General features: G+C 44.4%; 2 long non-coding RNA genes across 2 annotated transcripts; both read left to right on the top strand.

The window, feature by feature from the left end:
- The first annotated feature begins 13,651 nt into the window (after positions 1-13,651).
- On the top strand, positions 13,652-17,585 carry LOC127338327 (uncharacterized). The gene is made up of 4 exons (XR_007874292.2): positions 13,652-13,702; positions 14,225-14,327; positions 15,180-15,249; positions 17,228-17,585. It is a non-coding gene; the product is annotated as an uncharacterized lncRNA (long non-coding RNA).
- A 3,175-nt stretch (positions 17,586-20,760) lies between these two features.
- LOC139837556 (uncharacterized) lies at positions 20,761-21,591 on the top strand. Its single transcript, XR_011754067.1, has 3 exons — positions 20,761-20,968; positions 21,064-21,387; positions 21,466-21,591. It is a non-coding gene; the product is annotated as an uncharacterized lncRNA (long non-coding RNA).
- Positions 21,592-21,903: the final 312 nt, after the last annotated feature.

Below are 21,903 nucleotides of genomic sequence, written 5' to 3'. Positions count from 1 at the left end.
CTCAGCCGAAATTTCAACGGCTGGCATGAACGCATGGGAAGAAGAAGGCCAAGAACCCCTCTCAGGTATCAATTTGGACGACTGTGACCGCATCGACGTGACGAAGGGAAGGGTTAAGCTAGTTTTATCCACTGGCTTGACTATGTAGCTGAAGCAAAGCAATGGGCAAACGTGGCGAGGCTGATCCTTGTGATTGGCCCCAAAAATCTATGAAGGGACATTACAGAACCTTCAGTCAGCACTTCAATCAATATGGAGGCCGATCCCAGCAATCGGCCAAAATTATCCTCACCACATGTTCTGCTTGTGTTCGTCATTGATCCTACCGGAGCCGACGAACGAATTATAGAGCCGATATCTGCCATTCCCTGACAGATTCGGCTCGGGGGGCACCTAAACACGATGAACATGTGAACATGTGCAGGAGAACATGTGTGCAGTGAAATATTGGGGCCGATAGGAAAAAATCGGCCAGTAAAAATTTTTTTTTACAGCCGATGCAAGGGCATCGACTTTAGAACTAAGAAACGAAGCCGATGCGCAGCCATCGACTCTAGTGCAATTATACAAGGATTACCGGATCTCCACCAAGTCCAGTTCAGCTTTGGGAGGCATATCGGCTTTCGAAGGAAGGAGGGTGATCGGCTTTGGTGCACCCTCTCTGACATTCTCGCCTCGAGTAAGGCTCGGGGGGCAGCAGGCCTGGTGGATGCTCTGTTCAGGAGCCGATTGGGGGACCATCAGCTGATCTTTCGTCGCAACCTTCTTCACAAAATGATGAGTGACCGTTAGGTTTGGTTGGAAGAATTCAAAGGCTTTCCTGAAGACTCTACATTGTCTACCAGATCTCAAAAAATCATCAGTTGAAGAATTGAAGGGTGAATTTTAAAGGACCGATGCATGGTTATCGGCTCATTACGCATTGGCTAAGGGGACAAATCGGCAGGATCAGTATGAGAGGAAATCGGCTAAATTAAGCTCAAAGGAAATCGGCAAAATCAAATTGGGAGAAGTTCTTCATTGATAAATGAGATTTCTTACATAAAGAGCTGATTGCTCTCAAAAGGAAGTAGTAGGGGGTACATTGCCCCATCTACTACTACTGGTCCTATACTAAGAGGTCCTATCTACGGGCCGTCGCTGCCCTCGTCGTCGCCGTCGTCGCCGCTGTCGGCGCTGCTCCCGGCGGGCTCGTCGTCGCTCCAATGGCCGCCGACTGGGCCCTCATTGTCCTCGTCCGCTTCGTCAGCGTCATCGTCGTCGCTGTCGAAGTCGCTGAGGTTCCCCGGCCAGGGGCAGAACCGCTTGGCCGGCGGCTCGTCGGAGGAGGTGTTGTCCTCCTCCTCCTCCTCCTCGGGAGAGGTGAAGTCACAGGAGAAGCGATCGTCGTCGCTCTCCTCCTCCGTTTCCCCGTCGGCGAGGAAGCGGAGGTCGCTTTCCCCGTCGGTCAGGGACTTGTCGTCCTCCGACCAGATGGAGAAGTCATGGCTAGACTCCTCCCCGGCCTCAATGGCGCGGCGGGTGTTGGCTGCGTGGACCTCCGCCGGGTTCGGTTCCGGCGTCGGCTCGCGAGAGGAAGAGGACTGGGTGGAAAGATCCGATGAAGCAGAGGAGGAAGAAGACATGGTGGCGCAGGAGGGCTTTTGGAGTGCTAATGCGAAGAAGATGCGGAAATAAACTGTGCGGAGCGGTTGAATAAAAGGGGATATAGTGGAAATTCAATGCCACAGTAGTTTCCGAGGAAGTGGTGCCTAAGAAAAAAAAACTGCCAGGTCACGCGGAGAAGTTGAGAAGGCAAGGCATCATGATGACGGATACTGCAACGGTTCTGCCACGACATGACCCAACGAAGGAAAAGCAGAGTGATTTTGGAATTACCAATTCCAAAACCAGGGGGGCATGTGTTATCACCAGAATTTGACCGAGTCAGAGGTGGGCCGCGATCAAGATAGATTTGAAGAATATACATGGAAGAAATATGAGGATCCGCCTTTATATACAAAATATGGGCTAGTTGGCCCGTGTATCTGTAGCATAGTAGATTACGTGTCGTTTTAGTTAGAGTTGGCCTCGTGCACGGTTGGGATTATTCCCACGTTAGAAAGTCCCCTGGACTATAAATATGTATCTAGGGTTTATGAAATAAACAACAACCAACGTTCAACCAACCAATCAATCTCGGCGCATCGCCAACTCCTTCGTCTCGAGGGTTTCTACCGGTAAGCATCATGCTGCCTAGATCGCATCTTTCGATCTAGGCAGCAGAAGCTTTATGTTGTTCATGCGTTGCTCGTTCTGAAGCCTTTTTGATGGCGAGCAACGTAGTTATCATAGATGTGTTAGGGTTAGCATAGTTCTTCGTATAACATGCTATCGTAGTGCAACCCTTGCATGTCTAGCCGCCCTTACACCTATCTTAGGTGTAGGGGCGGCACCCCGCTTGATCATTATTTAGTAGATCCGATCCGTTACGGTTGCTCCTTGTTCTACAAGGATTAGTTTAATATCTGCAATAGTTAGGCCTTACAAAGGGTTGGAGGATCCAGCGGCATGTAGGGTGTCGTCTGCTAGTCCTAGGCAGGATGTTCCGGGGATCAACCTCGTGTTGGTTTTTAGGCCCTATCTAGGATCGGCTTACGATCACCGTGCGTGGCCGCGAGGCCCAATCGTGAGTAGGATGATCCGATTATGCGGTGAAAACCCTAAATCGTCGTAGATCGCATTAGCTTTATCTTGATCAAGTAGGACCACCATATATTCGTGCACCTCGTACGAATCATGGGTGGATCGGCTCCCTGAGCCGATTCACAGGATAATGAAGGAGATATGCCCTAGAGGCAATAATAAAGTGGTTATTGTTTATATCTTTATGTTTATAATAAATGTTTATATATCATGCTATAATTGTATTAACCGAAACATTAGTACATGTGTGATATGTAGACAAACAAAGAAGTCCCTAGTATGCCTCTTAACTAGCTTGTTGATTAATGGATGATTAGTTTCATAATCATGAACATTGGATGTTATTAATAACAAGGTTATGTCATTGTATGAATGATGTAATGGACACACCCAATTAAGCGTAGCATAAGATATCGTCATTAAGTTATTTGCTATAAGCTTTCGATACATAGTTACCTAGTCCTTATGACCATGAGATCATGTAAGTCACTTGTACCGGAAAGGTACTTTGATTACACCAAACACCACTGCGTAAATGGGTGGCTATAAAGGTGGGATTAAGTATCCGGAAAGTATGAGTTGAGGCATATGGATCAACAGTGGGATTTGTCCATCCCGATGACTGATAGATATACTCTGGGCCCTCTCGGTGGAATGTTGTCTAATGTCTTGCAAGCATATGAATGAGTTCATAAGAGACCACATACCATGGTACGAGTAAAGAGTACTTGTCAGGAGACGAGGTTGAACAAGGTATAGAGTGATACTGAAGATCAAACCTCGGACAAGTAAAATATCGCGAGACAAAGGGAATTGGTATCGTATGTGAATGGTTCATTCGATCACTAAAGTCATCGTTGAATATGTGGGAGCCATTATGGATCTCCAGATCCCGCTATTGGTTATTGGTCGGAGTGAGTACTCAACCATGTCCGCATAGTTTACGAACCGTAGGGTGACACACTTAAAGTTGGATGTTGAAATGGTAGTACTTGAATATGGAATGGAGTTCGAATATTTGTTCGGAGTCCCGGATGAGATCCCGGACATCACGAGGAGTTCCGGAATGGTCCGGAGAATAAGATTCATATATAGGATGTCATTTTATGTGAATTAAAATGTCGCGGAAGGTTCTATGGAAGGTTCTAGAAGGTTCTAGAAAAGTCCGGAAGAAACCACCAAGGAAGGTGGAGTCCACATGGTACTCCACCTCCATGGCCGGCCAACCCTAGTGGGGGAGGAGTCCCAAGTGGACTCCCCCTTAGGGGGCCGGCCACCCCTCCATATGGGAGGTGGAAACCCCACTTTTGGTGGGAGTCCTAGATGGGCTAGGTTTCCCCCTCTTATGGAAGGTTTTTGGTTCGGGTCTTATTCGAAGACTTGGACACCAACCCTTGGGGATCCACCTATATAATGAGGGGCCAAGGGAGGGGGCCGGCCACCCCACCCCAAGACCACAAGCTGGCCGCCCCATTGAAGTGGCCGGCCACCCCCTCCCAAACCCTAGCCGCCCCCCTCTCCTCCATATCTCCCGCGTAGCTTAGCGAAGCTCCGCCGGAATTCTTCACCGCCACCGACACCACGCCATCGTGCTGTCGGATTCAAGAGGAGCTACTACTTCCGCTGCCCGCTGGAACGGGGAGGTGGACGTCGTCTTCATCAACAACCGAACGTGTGACCGAGTACGGAGGTGCTGCCCGTTCGTGGCGCCGGAACCGATCGTGATCAAGATCTTCTACGCGCTTTTGCAAGCGGCAAGTGATCGTCTACCGCAGCAACAAGAGCCTCCTCTTGTAGGCTTTGGAATCTCTTCAAGGGTGAGACTCGATACCCCATCGTTGCTACCGTCTTCTAGATTGCATCTTGGCTTGGATTGCGTGTTCGCGGTAGGAAATTTTTTGTTTTCTATGCAACGTTATCCTACAGTGGTATCAGAGCCGTGTCTATGCATAGATGGTTGCACGAGTAGAACACAATGGTTTGTGGGCGTTGATGCTCTTGTTATCTTTAGTTTGAGTACTTTGCATCTTTGTGGCATAGTGGGATGAAGCGGCTCGGACTAACTTTACATGACCGCGTTCATGAGACTTGTTCCTCGTTCGACATGCAACTTGTATTGCATAAGAGGCTTTGCGGGTGTCTGTCTCTCCTACTATAGTGAAGATTCAACTTACTCTTCTATTGACAACACTAGTATCACCGTTGTGGTTCATGTTCGTAGGTAGATTAGATCTTAAACGAAAACCCTAAACCACGTAAAATATGCAAACCAAATTAGAGACGTCTAACTTGTTTTTGCAGGGTTTGGTGATGTGATATGGCCATGATATGATGATGAATATGTATGAGATGATCATTATTGTATTGTGGCAACCGGCAGGAGCCTTATGGTTGTCTTTAATTTTCATGTTGAGTAGTATTTCAAAGTAGTTGTAATAGTTGCTACATGAGGTGAACAACCATGAAGACGGCGCCATGAACCTTGACGCTACGCCAACAATGATGGAGATCATGCCCGTTGATGATGGAGATCATGTCCGTGCTTTGGAGATGAAGATCAAAGGCGCAAAGACAAAAGGGCCATATCATATCACATATGAACTGCATGTGATGTTAATCCTTTATGCATCTTATTTTGCTTAGATCGCGACGGTAGCATTATAAGATGATCCCTCACATTAATATCAAGATAATAAAGTGTTCTCCCCTCGTATGCACCGTTGTAATAGTTCGTCGTTTCGAAGCATCTCGTGATGATCGGATGTGATAGATTCAACGATTCACATACAACGGGTGTAAGCCATGTTGCACACGCGGAATACTTGGGTTTGCTTGACGAGCCTAGCATGTACAGACATGGCCTCGGGACAACGGAAACCGAAAGGTTGAACACGAGTCATATGGATGATATGATCAACATGTTGATGTTCACCATTGAAACTACATCATCTCACGTGATGATCGGTTTTGGTGTAGTGGATTTGGATCGTGTACCACTTAACAACTATGAGGGATGTTGTATTAAGTGGGAGTTCATTAGTAATTAGATTAAAACATGAACTAATTATCATAAACATAGTCTGAGTAGTATTTTGAATTAATTTTGTAGAATTGGCATCCGTTTTCTACTATGCGCTAGTCTTGTTATTGAGATAGAAATACTGTTAAAATCTGACAAGAAACTTTACGGATTGGTACCGTATTGTTAAAGAATATACATGGAAGAAATATGAGGATCGGCCTTTATATACAAAATATGGGCTAGTTGGCCCGTGTATCTGTAGCATAGTAGATTACGTGTCGTTTTAGTTAGAGTTGGCCTCGTGCACGGTTGGGATTATTCCCACGTTAGAAAGTCCCCTGGACTATAAATATGTATCTAGGGTTTATGAAATAAACAACAACCAACGTTCAACCAACCAATCAATCTCGGCGCATCGCCAACTCCTTCGTCTCGAGGGTTTCTACCGGTAAGCATCATGCTGCCTAGATCGCATCTTTCGATCTAGGCAGCAGAAGCTTTATGTTGTTCATGCGTTGCTCGTTCTGAAGCCTTTTTGATGGCTAGCAACGTAGTTATCATAGATGTGTTAGGGTTAGCATAGTTCTTCGTATAACATGCTATCGTAGTGCAACCCTTGCATGTCTAGCCGCACTTACACCTATCTTAGGTGTAGGGGCGGCACCCCGCTTGATCATTATTTAGTAGATCCGATCCGTTACGGTTGCTCCTTGTTCTACAAGGATTAGTTTAATATCTGCAATAGTTAGGCCTTACAAAGGGTTGGAGGATCCAGCGGTATGTAGGGTGTCGTCTGCTAGTCCTAGGCAGGATGTTCCGGGGATCAACCTCGTGTTGGTTTTTAGGCCCTATCTAGGATCGGCTTACGATCACCGTGCGTGGCCGCGAGGCCCAATCGTGAGTAGGATGATCCGATTATGCGGTGAAAACCCTAAATCGTCGTAGATCGCATTAGCTTTATCTTGATCAAGTAGGACCACCATATATTCGTGCACCTCGTACGAATCATGGGTGGATCGGCTCCCTGAGCCGATTCACAGGATAACCTGAGAGCCGATCGAGGCTCGTATTTAATGTTTACGTGTATGCCATGCAGGAAACTAAGCGAGGCATCTCCATCACCTTCCTGACCAGGTATAGGTCAGGTGGCACGCCCTTGCATCAGCATCGGACGTGTGCACCAGAGGCTTTGCGGGCCGTCGCTCAGAGGGACCAGGGCCAGCCGAAGCCCTAGGTTGTTCCCGGCTCTACTGTGTTGCCCGTCGCTGCCCGCCGGTGGGTTTTGACCGCAACAAAGGGTTAGATTGGTGAAATAGTTTCGCCGGAGGGTCATTCTGTGTTTTTCTTTCACTTTTGGGTTATTTTTGTGTAAATCGCCTCCATCTTCCTCTACCCAAATATTCATAAATATGCAGGCCATGTCTTGCACGTGTTACCATGATGCAACTGTTAATATTGTGACGGGATTGAGCCGCAACTGTACGGTAAGGAGGCGCCTCATGGGGCGCCCCAACCACTAGTCTATACCTAATCTATATACCTACTAATAAAGGAAGGAAGGTTTCTCCCCATTATTTTCGTCCGTTTTTAATATACCCCTGGTGTTTAGTCGAATTTACAAGGGCTGCCACCGCCTAGATGTACTACCCGTTCGCTGTTTTTTTCCTCCGTCCGAAAAGATCCTCTCACCGAGTCACCGAGCACTACCCAAGACCGAAGGGCCTCGACCAGAGAAAGAGAAGCGTGTGCAGGGGGCGAGAGAACCCGACGGTGAGCCTCCTGCCTCCGGCATAGGGCACGCCCATCCGGGGACAACTCTCCTGCTGTCCTGCAAGAGGAATGCGGAGCAGAGACATCGCAGCTGGAGGCCATGGCGGCGCGGCGGCCCTCCGGGGAGCAGCTCTCCAGGAAGAGGAAGGCAGAGCATGGATTCGTCGTGCTGGATGGCTGCCTCCTTGCAGAGCACGACCGCTAAACTCTTCCCGGGGGCGGGCGGCGGGTCGGGCTGCCAGGGAGGTTCGGGCCTGCAGGTGGTGTAAGGGGGATTGATTTGGAGGCTCAGTTCGTTCCCCTCACGCTTTTCAACTTCAACATTAACATGATGGCTACGATGGAGGTTCAGATCTGGCGATTTGTCTCTGCCTGGTATCTTCAGGTCCTTCATCGGAGGGCCTCCACGACAGGGATAGCCACCTGATTCTCCATATTCAGTGCGAACTGCCGATGTATTTCTTCAGTTAGTCAACAAGATCTGTTCTGGATTGCACAGGTAGGATAATATGGTCTAATACTGTATTGTGGTGCATATGAGAAAAACCTCGAGTTCTGAAATCGCTGCAGCTACGGACTGGAGTTTCCAAACCACACAGCAAGTACAAGTACGTCGTGGTAGATCGATCCTGTTGTCAGTACTGACCAATGCCATGGTGAATACGCCGATTTTTCTTCTCCACCGTACAATCAAAAGCATGAATCTCTTTTGCAAAAAAAGAGCGTGAATCTAGGCATTATAAAAAAGTCCTGGTTATTGGGCGAAAATGAGGATTTAGAGACTGAGACACGATCTTGCAAAAAGAAAAGAAACTTTCACGTACCCCTGTTTTGCTGACAAAATTACAACACTGACACGGGTTAGCATCGTATGGTTAGTTTCGTGCTTCCAAACTGTACCCGCTCGGGCCATAATGGGCCACGTAGCTACACTCTTATGGACCATGAGTCATCCAAATTTCACTTATGCCAGGCATGATGCCGTAACCACTTGAGATATGGGTAAAAAGTAAAAACAGATGCTAGATTAGTCCCACCTCGGGTCTTTAAACATATTCTGACCGGTTCATATATCTAAATTTCCTGGATATCAACAAGTTGCCAAGAAAAACGGAATCAGTGGAAAAAAATCAACTCCTTAAGGGTGGGTGGTGGTTATCATGGGAGAGAAGGACGCGACCAGTGAGACGGAAACCACATGCAGCCAGCCCTGAGAGTACCATGTGTGCGACGAACGGGCCGAAGCGATGGGATCAAAGGAAAGCAAGCCTTCAATTATCGGTTTTTAATTCTCGGCCATGCTCAAATTTAAAGATATTTTATTAATTTTGGAAAAAAAACTTACAAAATTCGTTTGACATATTTCGGGTGGTATTATTGCTGATATTTTTGAAATTTCCGAAAACCAATAATACCCGTGCCCACGGGTAACTTTTTGCAACCGAGAACACAAACCTTGATTAGATGCACAAATCGGTGTGAATAGATATGTAAATAAAAATGCAGTTGGGATGACCAGATGTTCCTGCAGGAAGAGAGATCATGCAGGAGGGGACGCAACCACTTCATGCTTCTGGAGCCGGATAAGAACACCGCCGAGAGCCACGCAACATGCATGCATTGGCATAATAGCAGGCAAAACTCGCTGAGCACCCGGCGATCAAGTCCAGCTTGAGTCAAATTTTCTCTACTAGAGTTGTCTCGTAGAAAAGTAGTTCCAGTAGTAAAAAAATTTAAGGTCGAAAAATATTCAATAAAATGTCAACTCTTATCAATTCATAACATACTTCATACTAAAAATTAAGACAAAAGAGGCTAGGAAAACATGGCTAGATCGACTTTGGGCAAAATTTAGGTGTGGTTGACATCTTGTTCGAAATTTGATTTTTTACAATTCCCGTTGCAACGCACGGGCAAATGTACTAGTCTATACCTAATCTTTACCTACTAATAAAGGAAGTAAGGTTTCTCCCCTAAATTTTCGTCCGTTTTAAACTTGTCCCAGATTTTCTGTCGAAATTACAAGGGCTGCCACCGCTTAGTTACAAAACGGTTCGCAGCGTATTGTTTCCTTGGTTCGACATTTATTTTTCCTATTTTGCCCCTGGGTTGTTAACCCGGGTTAGGAAATATTACCCTCGTGCCACCGCGAAGTGAAAACGATTCGCTCGGCTGGGTTAGCTTGTTCCGACTCGCAATCGCTGTGGCCTGTGGTTGTTGTTCGGGTCACGCTGGGCCGATGTGGGCGTTTTCCTGGGTCACGTTGGGCCAGTGAAAAATAAATGAAAATAGTTTCAAGTGTTTCCTGCATCGTTCGTGGAGAGTTAAGCAAGGATATTCCGAATTGAATAGTCCCACCTCGAGTTTTAAGATTTAATCCTCCCAGTTTATATACACGTGAATGTGAACGTCAGCAAGCAGCGTCGGAAATCGAACATGCGTCGGAAATCGAACATAAGGAAGCCTCGGAGGTTGTGGCGGAAAGGATGAGCTAATACGCAGAGATGGAACGATTGTTGCCGGCTTCACAGAGAACCGTCACACCTCTGTGTGTGCCGAAGGAGAGAGGAGACGAGGTCAGAGAAGGAGCTCCAGAACCTCCATGGATAAGAGGGCAAGCACCTCTGTGTGTGCCGGAGGAGAGAGGATACGAGGTCAGAGAAGGAGCTCCAGAACCTCCATGGACCAGCAACAGCCTAACATGAGGGGAGGGCAAACACCTCTGTGCCGAAGGAGAGAGGAGACGAGGTCAGAGAAGGAGCTCCAGAACCTCCATGGACCAGCAACTTCCTTTATTAATTTTTGTTAGTTTGCATGCCGAGAGTCTACTTAGAATTTTTTTACAAGATGGGTACTACTCTGTTCGTGGACCTGAACACTATGGCTCCTTTACTCTTCGCGTACATAAACAGTAATTTGATGAGTGGAAAGAAACGCTCATAAAAAGAAATTGATAAAAAGAATTGAGAGCTAGAAATTACATCATACTATTTTCAAGATTTGTGAGCACATATTAAATTATTTTAATTTAAATAGGAACTTCGAAGGTGAATCATAACTTAACCATAACTCTATATCCTCCGAGAGAATTGGATTGGTTGATCGAGGAGCAGATCATTGGGCAACATAAAAGAAAATTACCCTTGCACATGTCGATTCCCAAGAAAACTGACACGGCGATGCCTCCCGGTCGAAAAGTTGTAGTCGGACGAGGTAAAAAAAATCCCATCTACGAGGCTGTGGCATGCTAATTCCAAAAATACTGAACACCGAGGCATCAATGCCTGTGAAGAAATGCGTCGATGGTCCTAGGTACATTTTTTTTTAATCCGCCGCAACGCGCGGGCATTGTGCTAGTAATAATAAAGAGAGGATTGTTTCCTTGGTCCAACACTTTTTTTAGACAAGTTTACCCTCCCACTAAATTACATATAACGCACAATGCAATGGTTAGCTTTTTTTTTCCCGGCCAGCAATCCATACGTGCTAGGTTATTTAGCTGCCGGCCGGCTATTATGGGCCTTGCGCCGCACGACTCGGATACAGCCACCCAAAATGTTGGCCTGCTCCTTCCGTGACTGCCGGTAAACAGCTGATCAAGGATATTTGCTATTCTTTTAATAGTCCCACCTCGAGTTCCTGGATCAAATCTCTCCAGTTTATACACTCGTGACTAGCGTCAGCAAGCAGCAGCCTCCGGAAATAACATGCTAATTTAACACAAAGGGTTATGGGTTGTGACGGAAGGATGAGCTAATAGAAAGGTGGATAGCGATTGTTGCGGGCTTCAGAGATATTCAGAGATTGTCAGATTGTGTTGGACGAGCCTGCGCTGGCTGGAGCTTGGCGTGTTGGGCCTTGAGGAGTTTAATTGCATTGCCTGAAAAGCTCGATCGTGTATTTCAACGGACTTGTTTGGTTGGGATAGGCCAATTTACTAATTTACACGCCGGCAGAGACAAACCTCCATATAAACAAAAACTAAAATGAAACAAAAGATATTTTAAGTGCTAGAAATGCTAGTTTCTCCTATAAATGTTGAAACACTACCCGGCCAGCCAGGGGTCTGAGAGGGGCAAATGAATCTGGGTCGTTGGTTTTGCCTAGCCACATCCCACTTTTCACTACAGCCATTCGATCGGTAGTTTTTTTTCTCACTCGCTTAGCTTCTCGTGGAGTCCATGACGCATGGGGCCAGCTACATGCGAGGCCCGACGGTCAGAGACTGGGTCGTTGGTTTTGCCTAGCCACATCCCACTTTTCACTACAGCCATTCGATCGGTAGTTTTTTTTCTCACTCGCTTAGCTTCTCGTGGAGTCCATGACGCATGGGGCCAGCTACATGCGAGGCCCGACGGTCAGAGACAGCCACAGGTGCTCGTTGGTGTCGCCTTCCGTCTGGAGCCACGCGGAATGGTGAAAACCTAGATCGCGAGTCCCCGATTCACTCCCCAATCCCCGTCCGTCCTCTCCTCCCCAATCCCCGTCTCTCCTCCTCCCCAACCGTGGCGGCGCGCGTGGAGGAGCGGAAAGGGACGGCGGTGACCCGTGCGGCGCCAGCGGTGGCGGACTCGCCCTTCCCCGCGCGCGAGGAGAAGAGATCGGGGGGCCCTCGTCCTACGTGAGTGGCGGCGTGCTGCGTGACGGCGGCTCCTGTCCTCTCGGCTGCGGGACTCGAGGGTCTCTCGCGCCTAGCGATGGCGCGGTGGAAGGCGGCGGCTGGACGGGGCAGTGGAAGGCGGGGCGCGCCAGCCCCGCCGGTGGTTTCCTTCATCTGCACGCGGCGGTTGGCGGCGCAGAGATGAGCGACGAGCCGTGGGAGCTTGCCGCGAGCGTGCAGCTCGTCCATCAGCTGGCAACGCTCACGTCGCGCATGCCCCTCCTCCTTGGCCTGTTCTCATCTCCCTCCTCTCTCTGTCTCTTCCTCTCTATCTTCCTCTTTGTGCTCTCGCTCATTTTTCTCCTGGATGCAGCAGGGAGTCGGCCGGTGGTGGCATGGCTCAGGATCCCTCCGTGTTTGGCGGCGCAGAGCAGCGGGGTGAGCCGCAGCAGTTTGCCGCGCGTGCGCAACTCGTTCTTCTGCGGGGGGCTACGCCTGTCCCCCACGCCCAAGCTGCTGCTCTCCAGCGTGAAGGATAGGTGAGCTGGTTATGCTGTTAAATCCCCTCCTCTTTATAGATCCCCATGATTTGTACTCCGCTATTTCGATTTGAGATTAAGATTTTTATCTGTGCTGCTGCTTCCGGGGTTGTGCGGGATTGGATACAACATGGTCGTTTTTGTGGTGGAGAGGGAGTCCTGGAGGTCATCGTCAACCAGAGATTGCTAATGGTATTGCTGTAATTTTTGCCTCTCCGTCCAGATCTTGTCCACTATATACCATTCTTGATTGGATCCACTTTTTAAGAAACAATGGTGGAAGTTCTTCTGGCTATGGTAATGGAAACGATGTTGTGGAGATGTTGTGGCAAGCAGATGCAGTCAGCGATGGAGCGTAGCGGTAGTCGACGTCTGAACCGGACAGGTGGATCCCCTCCCCTGTCTCGGTATCTCTCTCGGAGACATTCACTGCAATGAGCTTTGGGATATTGTGCCATTGAAATGCATATGTAGTTTACCCTCTAGCCTTTTCCCCATGATATACACTTGCATTGATAAATTGCTTTTAGGTGAAAATAAATGTTGCTTTGTTTTGGATGTAGCTGTTGTTGTAGTGGTCAATGAATATTTATGTTATCCATGATACTCCAAGCCATTTGCAAATGTTTACCCAAATTGTTCTTCTGTAGGGTTCATGCTTCTAAATTATTCCCTTTATTGGTTCTAAATTATGTTGCACGATTTCGTATACCCAGGTTCAGGTGTCTGAGGCTATTTTGAGGGTCAGCCAGAAATAAAATGGCATATGTAAATGCATATTTGCTGGTTCTTTTTTGATACTTTTGGTAAAATAACCTTTGGTTTTGTAGAGCAAAATCTTTTATTAAGATTGGGCAGGAAGACAAGGAGGATGTTGCACTCACATTTAAACTTCTTGCTATACTATAATGTGTAATAACACTAATATGTATCCTCTCTCTTTTGTGCCATCTCTTTTTCCGAGGCCAGCTTGGAGGCTAAATTGATTTTCCGCTCAAGCAGCTAGAGGTCTTCCTAGGAAACTGCATTGGCAGATGCAGAAGACTCCTGCAGGATGAAAAAATGGATTTACTAGAAGGCAAACACGTGAGTATTCTCTTTGAAATGTCCTTTCAGTCCTTTTAGTTAACACTATCTGAACACAAGCTTTGTTTGTTTTCTAAATATAAATGAACACCTGAAGTTGTGTTGGTGTACAATTTTTTAAAGTTGCAAGTCTGCTCCTTCTTATCATTTCTATAGTAGTTTTGTACTTACCTATTTGAAAAGCATAAGGGGTTTGATTCAGTACTTTGAAAGGAAAGGTTGAATCTTTAGAACTGAAGTGAACCTAACCAAACATACCTTGTTACTGTTGGTGGTCGTAACTTCGGGGTTTCATGGATGAGGTGAGCACCTCACCTTGACGGCATCATAAGCAGATCACGAGTATGGTTTATACTTTGAAGAGAGTTAAAACCTTAAATCATTTGCCTTCTCTATAGTTCTTACAAGAAAATAAGGTCCTCCCCTCTTTAGAATTTAGATAGAAGACAAAATTTCACACGCTCGTTGTTCTGCGTTCTTCCTTGGTTTACCAATGGTGCTTCTTTGTTTGGGTTGGTGCAGGATAGCGGCCAAGTTGCTTCTATGTGTTGGTGATATTAGTCATGGCCTTGATGCTTGGAGGATATATAACGATCTATGCGGGTAGCAGCAGGATGTCTGCGAGGTAAAAAACTGGGCGTCTTCTCTACAACATCTGTTCAAACAATTCATTTGGCTCCTCGTGTATTTCCAATGTAGTACATACTACAGACTGATAATACCGTGGATAATTTTCATTTTGTAGTAATATCAAATTTCCCTCGAATCTGATAGTACAACGTCCTGATAAAACCATCAACGCATTTCCCTTTAATTTTAGACATAATGTGCTAACGGATTCATTTAGGCGAAGTTGAAGTAAGCTAGAAAGTGGCCAGCAGATTGTATTGCATAGTGAGCAATGTTTTGTTTTCTGTGTACTAAGATTCTACATCTTATGTACTTTCGATTTAATACATTTTTCATCATGGATGACAAAATAATAATAAATTATGGGTCATTGATTTTGCATATTACGCCAGTGAGCTACTACTCTCTGCTGTGCATATGAATATTGGTATGTTAGTGTTATTTGCGAATGTAAACCCAAGATTTTGCATCCTCATTTCATTTCAATGCATTATTTTACTAGCTTTTGATCTTTGTTATTCTCATTTAGTTGCTTTGACAGATAAAAGTCAAAAGTCTGAACAACAATCGAGTTGATGGCATAGGGCTGCAACGTGGGACAAAATGTGGGACAAAATTTACTCATTTTCACCTAGCTCCTTCCTATTTCCCCCTGAGATCCATTTCTATATTTTTGATTTAATTTCGTTTTTGGGGATGAAGCGGGACGCCACGTTGCCAGCCTATGATTGCATGTGAAAAGGAAGCTGAAAACTGAATTTAGATGATATTTTGTCTGAACATTTCCTGTTTTAGAGTACATATGTCCATCTTATTTCTTCCTCACTAATTTAATTCTATTTTTTAGCCAGGCTTTGGATGTCCAGGAGTTTCTTACACCCCAGCATTAGTGTTCGTGGAGTCCATCGTTGTTGCAGGTATACCCATTCTCCCCATCTCTATTTATCCCCTTTCTTCTCCTGTATATTGGCACAATTTGCTCCCTAGAATTTGTAGTATGCAATATGTGCTACTGACCAAGAATTTGACGGTTTGATGAATGAACTATAATAATCAATCCATTTCATCATATGTAGTAACTTCTTGCGATTTTAATATTTTATTTACAGAAGGTGAATATTTGCAAGCACAGTGTGGGTATGCGAGTGAGCATTTGAAATTCCACTTAGAAAGAGCTTTTATCGACTGAAACTATCTGTGTTGTTTCATATGATTCAGAGAAGGCCTGCTCATCATGACTTAGATGGGAAGGTTTTGATGTCTTGTATTGAAGGTACCATGGCTAAAATCTAAAAGACATCACACACTACTAAAATAATGTATCATTTCATCGACTGAATCTTTTGTTGCAAAAAATAAGCCAAAACAATGTACTGGACCTGAAGATTTGGACAATTTGTTTCTTCAGAAATACATTTGGTTCTTTGGATTGTGAATAGTGGATTTTAAACCATTTCTCCCAGATTTGTACAGCTTGGAAAGTAATACATATTATGTAAGATCGGCGAGTGTCTGCTTGAATCATTATAGATTTCAGGTTAGCTTAGTCAATCTTTTCCGCTGTTCAGTGTTAAAAGAAAGCAAGGGGTTAGCTTGGTGGCAAGTATCGATTGCGGTTGTGTGAGCACAGTGCCCATGTAGGCTTGTTTGCTTCACGAGTACTACTTCATCAGAGCTAGCTAACAGAGAGATCCCTTAGTGCTAGCTTAATTATGTGCATGATTTATGTGTAAGGAATATAACCAATTTTCGTGCATAAACTCCCAAGCTTAACCAGAATATGTGTGCTATTTGTTGGTAGCTCAATATGTACAGTGCGTATCAGTACCTCATTGTGTGGTTCTTCAGTTAACATCGATGCAGTGTGTAGTTTCTAACCCCGCTAAATTTGCAGTGATAGCTACCTCTATGTAATCTTGGTAGCAGAAAATAATTCAAACTTCACTTAGCTTGTTTTAAATTGGCAATCTATCTATTTACATAATGAATCATATGCTGACTGCCGAGTATGATAAAGTTGACCAAAGGGGGACGGAACCCTCTCTTGGCTGTCCGTTGTTACTTTCCAGCCGCGGATTCATACGAGTTGGATATCACCCTGTTTTAATTCGGTCGCCCTTGGGATTCGAACCCATGTGTGGCTGGCTGCCGCACATGTACCAGCAGTATGTCTACAAATTGGCCACATATAGAAGTAATTAAATGTCCAGTGCCATTGTCCTTGCTTGAAGCTGCTATCATGGATTGACCATTATATTGTTCTTTTTCAAATGTGTTGCCTATATTATTTAGAATTAATCATTTTTGTTTTCCTAAGCTATTGGTACTAAAACAAGTACTGGATCCTATCCTAGAGATAGGCCACATAAGAATATTGAATTCTCTGATTTCTATCTTGCGTCTGTGCTTTGCAATTATACACTTTGTAGTTCTCTTCCTTTCAAAAAATATTCTATTTCTTCAAGACCTTAGAAAATAAGGTGTTGCTTATGCTACTAAATTCTACCGGATGGCCAATTATCTAAAACATTTTTTATTACCCAAGCATGGCATCGGTCAACCTATCAAAAAGAGCAAAAACATGAATACATTTAAGCTTTGTATGAGTACTCAATTGAGGATAAAACTTATATGGTTGCAATTCCAACCTGACTTTGCCACATGCCTCCTGAGACCGTTTGATAGTAATTTGTGATGTAAATAAGAGTTCTCATACAAATTTCACCACTTAGATTTGTATGAACATTTTGCAGATTTTAGCTAAGGTCCAATCTGTTTAAAAATTCTACAAGTTTGGTGATGAATTTTATCTCACTTGATAGTATTGGGTGCATCAATCACTGGCCTCTTCATTCCTCCTGTTTCCTTTGGATTCTAATCGTCTTGTCCATGTAGGATTCTTGAGGGGAACAGTTCATCACGGGGCGCTATTTCCAGGGGCGAATTGCGGTGCTGGTGTTGCTTCACAGGTTTGGTGAGAAACTTCATGTCTTACTCTTATCATTGTTGTGCATTGCCCATGTTAAACTTTTGCTCGTTTACGCTGAGGGGTTGCTGTTGGAACCGCATCGGCTCTGTTTTCTGCTTATTGTGTGTGCTTTGTTGACCACATAGTGGCTGCTTCATTTCTTCTTCTGTTCCTTGACATGTGCGGTGATCGGGTTGCTTTGTGTGTTGTCCAATCTGTTCTAGCTATCAAGTTTGATTACTGGTGATATGTAATACCCAATTGGTCTATAGCCAAATCACTTGGGTGGGCACATGATATGTGTGCCACCTAGCAACAGAATAGCCTGCATTGACACATCTTCAGTCTTCACTGCTATTTTGGAATGTAATTTTTTTTTGCTTTGCCGGATTGATCTGTACCTCTTATTCTCTGGACTTATATTATTTGAGATTTTTGGGTTGCTAAATATTTCTTTTTGCATTTCAAGATTGATTTATACCTCTTATGTTCCGAATCTATATTATTTAGGACTTACGATGTGGGTTTCTTATATTTGTTGTCTGTATTTTGGCACTTTCCTTAATCTGAAAGTGTATTCTGATATGTTGTGCATTTGTGCATAAAAGATCTGACTTACAACAACATTTGGGGGACAACATGCCACTGTGGAACGAAATCATGGTTAAATAGATGTATTGTGCAATTCTACAAGCCCAAAAAAAAACTTCAAGCTTCGTTCAATATGATATTCTACTTTAAATTTCTGTTCAGTAGTACACAAAGACCATTCATTCTTGCCCATTCCAGAGTGTATATACTATCTGCTCTACAGAAAATTTGTTTGTTATCATCTCCTATATCTTTGACAGTGACCCTGCATATACTTCTTTTGCGAATATGCAAAATCCGTGTGTATCATTGCATTAAAAGAGAGAAACAGTTATAGAGTACATATAATATCTGAAGTATTGTAGTTTTTTTGGCTGTATCAGCTCTATCAATAATATTAATATTCTTACTAAAACATTTGAAAGCTTTTGGGACAAATAATGTGTGAGCCTGACCTTGCTATTACTTCTTTTCTTATCATGGTGCAAATGGATTATGTCAATTGCTGACTAGCGTTGGAAAAAAACCATTCTTTCACTCCACACAATGCAGCTGTTGTGCTCCAATGGTTCAATTCCCAAGACACACAGATTTTTTACGTTTGTTAACATAAATACTTCTAAGTATCATGGCTCCTAGAGGAAAATGCTTAATTGTATGCTAATTTCTCTCTCTTTCGGTATCCTTTGTTCTATTATAGATGTGACATAATGCTTATTTCTACTTCTAGCAGGCTCCTTGTAATAACTATCAAGAATCATGCCAATTTGCCTACTGCAGCTAAAGGTACAGATGAAAGGCCTTAGTTTCCAATACTATTGTTGCAGTACAAGTTGATGAAACTGATTTGTTATACAAATTACATGAGTGGTCTGGTGACAATGGCTTAGTCCATTGCTCATCTTTGCAGTTGGCACAGCTAAAATCTATTGTGGCATAGGAGCTCACAAGATTGAGATGATCTTCTGAAACTTTTGTAACACCGAAATTATATTTTTTTATGATGTTTTGTACAATACTTGCAGTTGCTGCTTGGAGCATGGTTGAGTCAGCTCCCTTGCTGCAGCCTACGGCTCTCCCCTTGCCCCCTTGTCGAAGCCATCGGAGAGGACAAGGCCGACAACCCATGATGATACACTCACAGCTACCCAGGTCCGCACTTCGCCCTATGCTATTTCTTTCATGCCATGGGTACAATTTTTCTGTGTCTCAAGGCTACTCTCATACACCATCTCTTGATTTAGGCCTCGCTGGTCCTCCCTTGCATGCCCTCATATGCCAGGGGTTATGGCAATCAGGACATGGTGGGGGCAGTTGGCGGTAAGGCAGAGTCAGGCCTCAGGCGTACTGCCAGCAATGGCACTACTCGAGATCAATGCCATGAGGTTCAGCTACTTTCTCGCTTGGATGCTTGCCATGTTAGGTATTGGTCATTTCTCCTACAGGTCTTTTAACTGGTTATTAATTGTCTCCCTAATCAAACACAGAGTTGGTTCTCCTACACCCCCTTGGACCCATTTACACTTTCAAGGGCTGCATATAGTGTTGTTGTGAGCCTTCTCACTTCTCAGTTGCTTCCTTTTTAGTGTATTGATATGAGGTGCTGCCTACCATGTAGTCAATAGCGATCATCCCTTGAATGATTGCAAGTGAGATAAAATTTGTGGAGGTCTCCTACTGCATTTACCATGTAGTCAATAGCGATCATCCCTTGAATGATTGCAAGTGAGAGAAAATTTGTGGAGGTCTCCTACTGCATTTTGTTCTTTCGCCGCAAGATTGATTTCTCTATGTTATTACTATGAACTAATAGTATAAATTACCTGCAAGGAGCTAAATATAAGATTATTGGAACTAATAGTTGTATGTGCTTATGTATCTTATTTTGCATCTTCAAAACAAGCAGTGGTTTATTTTTATGGTCACTTAATCACCTTCTCACCTGTCTCTGATAGTAAAATTTAAAATTAGTGCAATCTGACAAACTAGCGTATCATTGTATGCAAACAACACAATTCTAAGATACATTATTTTTCCCTTCCTATCGTTTGTCCATGTTTATGGTTGTGTAGTTTCTTGCCCATGCTCTGACTTGCTCAAGATTTTTTTTTCTTATATTGTTTTCAGGATTATCACTCAAGTCCCAGGATTTGATGACATTGTTTCTGGCTGTTAGGTTGTACAACATCTTTGTTATGGATTGTGACCCCCACACAATACTGGATTCAGGTGTACACTAGCAACTACTCTTTTTGTCATTTACTTGATTTAGTTGAGACTGAGGTCAACATATATGCTGGAAAAGGACAACTTTGCATGTATTAACTTATGTACTATTGTAATGTGCGTCACCGGCCAGAGAAGGCGGAGATCCGTGGATGCCAGTGAGGGAGGCAGCTTGGCTTGGACTGGCCATGGCGCTGGCGTTGATGACTCCCTGCCATCCTCCTTTGTCTCCCATCCACAGCTTGGCTCGGACTTGGTGGAGCATGTATAGAAGAGGCTTTCATCATTTGTCAACTGGGTCGCACTTTCCTTGTCATCTCTTAGTAATGGATTTTCTATAATACTAAAATCAGAACCTTAGCCTCAGCAAAAGTGCATGCAGATTTACAATAGCAAGGCATCTTATCGTGGACATGTTTTTGACTTGACTGATTAGGAAGTAAGTGAAAAATGATTTCCTGAAATATGCACATTGCATCCTAGAAAGTTGTGAATAAAATTATGGTTATGCATTAATATGCTCATCTCTGCTTGGAACTTTTGGCAAATAAATATAACGTGACGATGTTCTCATATCAGGTCTCGAGCGGCTGGTGGTGGTGTACAATGGTGCCCAGCGGCGCGCACAACGGGTGTACGCCACCTGTGAGCTGTTCTCATGGAGGACGCTGTCCGGGCGACGCCTGCCCGTGCCCGTCGCTCGACCCTCGCCGCCGGACTCCCAAGTGCTCCTCCCAGGCACCATGGCGTTGGGGACGCACAACCCAGGCACCGCAGACCATGTGTGAAGGCTGGATGCGAGACCTCATGCACTGCTTGAGGGCGAGCTCAGCCGATGCCTAAACGCCAAGGTGAGCATCTCCTGATCCTTTCCATCTGCTCCATATCTTTCTCTTGTAGGCTTTGATCTTGCTTGTCAAACCTGAGTTTTCTGGTGTCGTTTCAGGCTTTAAAAATTCGTTGCTGTGTGGATTATAAATGTATGGGGTTTCTATTGCCATGCCTGCCACTCTGGTGCAGCTCCGGCACACGCTGGATGGCCTTGTCCCTAAAGGTGATTTGGTAATACGTTGCATGCTATCCTGTTTGGCTGGCTCTGACCACGTTGATTGGTTTTCTGTAATTAGTCAAGTAGTATATTGTCATCCCTTATGCATATTGAAAATACAACTGATTGGTTAGCTGCACAGATTAACTGATTCAATGTTTTTTTTTGTTAACATTGATGTGTCATCGGAGGTCCTATATCTATCTGATGAGTGCTAAAATGGTGTGGACTTGTGGCTTTTGGATTGTTTACTGCTCAAGAATTCAGTCTGACGATATTTGGTGGACACATGCTCTTTAGGTGGATTGACCCTACCGTGGCTGAGGTGTACACCATAGTGAATTTTCTGGAGCTCTGCTTGAATTTGAACACTCAGTTTGCGTCCCAGATTTCTCTGAACTCCAGTGTATCCAAAAAAAAAAGTTTTATTCTGTGCTTCTCTTTGGTTGGCAATTATAAGATTGAAATAGCTCGTAAGCACATGAGGATGCTCAATGTAAACTGGTATACTTATCTCTCCCTTATTGTTATTTTGTTCTTTGTATGGTTAGTAATATGACTGAACACTAAGAGCTGAGCTAATTTGTAGAGACAGCGTGGATGTTTTATTTTCCATATATCCCATTACTCATGATGGTGGAAATAAAAGTTTACCTACTTAGTTGCCAATTCTCACTGGAATTGCTTTTGGATGTAGTGACAGTGATATCTGAACTCATATTTTGAGTGATATTTTTC

This window comes from Lolium perenne, chromosome 3 (assembly GCF_019359855.2).
Source record: "Lolium perenne isolate Kyuss_39 chromosome 3, Kyuss_2.0, whole genome shotgun sequence".
Lineage (NCBI taxonomy): Eukaryota > Viridiplantae > Streptophyta > Magnoliopsida > Poales > Poaceae > Lolium > Lolium perenne.
This window is presented reverse-complemented; position numbering and strand designations above follow the sequence as displayed.